The 1,756-nt window shown below is 35.5% G+C and overlaps 1 non-coding gene across 1 annotated transcript; it reads right to left on the reverse strand.

Annotated features, from left to right (window-relative positions):
• Positions 1-1,433: 1,433 nt before the first annotated feature.
• Positions 1,434-1,539, reverse strand: LOC129307577 (small nucleolar RNA R71). Its single transcript, XR_008592463.1, has one exon. It is a non-coding gene; the product is annotated as a small nucleolar RNA R71 (small nucleolar RNA).
• Between the last annotated feature and the right edge of the window lie 217 nt (positions 1,540-1,756).

A 1,756-nucleotide genomic window follows, 5' to 3' on the forward strand; every position in this document is an offset into this window, starting at 1 on the left:
TATTTTGTATATTTGTAACTTATGGATGATTATGAGTAGCTAAACCCTTTGTTCTAGGATTATTTGGAACCCTTGTAGGGATTAACACCATATTTCTCCTCTCTTTTTGTGATTAATGATATATATGTGTTTATTTTATTCTTTCCTTAATGCTTCTACTTGATTGGCCACCATTTAGATGTTGGGTTCACTTAATTGATGCTTGAGAGGGCTAGGTTGAGTGTAGAACTTGGGTAAAATTGTGTAAGAACTTGATATTTGCATGTTGAATGGATGGTTTTGCTAATAAGATAGAGATATACTTGCTAGCCTTGCATAGCCATATTAGGGTTGGTGTTTAAAATTGAGTTTTATTAATTGTAACAAGAGATTGGGCAATTAATTTAACTAAACACTTGTTCATGACTTGAGAGAGCTTGTCCAAGTATTTTTAGAACCTTAGGTTAGCACTTATTTTCATTAAAAGCATTTATGAGAGGAGGTAATTTTGGTGTTATGAAATGCAAGGGGGACAATTAATCCTAGGTCTCAAATTGTGTTAGAAGTTTATGAATCACTCACTTTCTTAATTTTCTCATGTTAGTTTCATTTGCAAAACCATTTCACCTAACTATGTGTAAATCAACTTGATCAAATTTGCTTAGTCTTTTGCTTGATTATAGTTTTCTAAACAAATCCTCAAGGGAACGATACTCTACTCATTTTATATTACTTGCTATGACCCGTGGGCTTGTGGTGAGTAACAAGTTTTTGGCACCATTGTCGGGGATTTGCTTTTGAAAATATTTTGATCAACCTTAGACTAGTAATATTAGATTTCGCTTGAGCTTTGTAGATATTAGTTCTAGTTTTTTATTTTGTCTTTGTTCAATGCTTTTGTTTTAGTTTGATACTTCTTGGGTTGTTTGTTCTTCAGGTACCTATTTGGCATATGCAAGTCAAAGGCCCAGAAGGATTGGAAGTGATACTTGAAGGATTGACAATCTTTGAAGAAACTGAGTCTCCTAATTCTGAAAGAACTCCTGAAACTCAATTGAGAAACATGGCAGAAGACCAGTATGACACCGCCTCAGTCAATGACTTTGCTAACCAAAATATGAGGGGTACTCAATCTTGTATTTGAATGCCAGAGTTTCAAGCACATACTTTTGAGATCAAGCCTACCATGATCACAATGCTTCAAATGAATAGTGTGTTTCATGGTCTATTCAATGAAGATGCTAACAAGCACTTAATGTCTTTTGTGGAAGTATGTGATTCTTTTAGACAAAATAGGGTGCCTAAAGATGTCTTGCGCTTGCGATTATTTCCAATTTTTCTACAAGACAAGGCTAAAGAATGGTTCAACAGTCTTCCCGAAGGTTCTATTAGTTCATGGGAAGATCTTGAGAACAAGTTTAGAGCCCGATTCTTCTCTGATGATAAAACAGTGGAAGCAAGAGATGAATTTCTTAGCTTTAAGCAATATCCAGAGGAACATCTCTATGCAGCTTGGGAGAGATACAAGATGTTGATGAAGAAATGCCCTAATCATGGAGTGGACAAATGGGTAGTGATTCAGATTTTCTGTAATCGTCTGAATCCATCTTTAAAGGCCATGGTTGATTCTATCACAAATGGGGGATATCGGAATGTGCCTGTCAATGAAGTTTTTCATCTCTTAGACCAATTGTCTGTGAACAACACTCAAAACACGGATAGAAGGAATACATCAATGGTGACTAGTGCTAAAGATGATTCCTCTTCCCAGATTGTA

The sequence above is a fragment of the Prosopis cineraria genome, unplaced genomic scaffold, assembly GCF_029017545.1.
Source record: "Prosopis cineraria cultivar Desert tree isolate PC_DT_omini unplaced genomic scaffold, ASM2901754v1 PC3, whole genome shotgun sequence".
Taxonomy (NCBI): Eukaryota; Viridiplantae; Streptophyta; class Magnoliopsida; order Fabales; family Fabaceae; genus Prosopis; species Prosopis cineraria.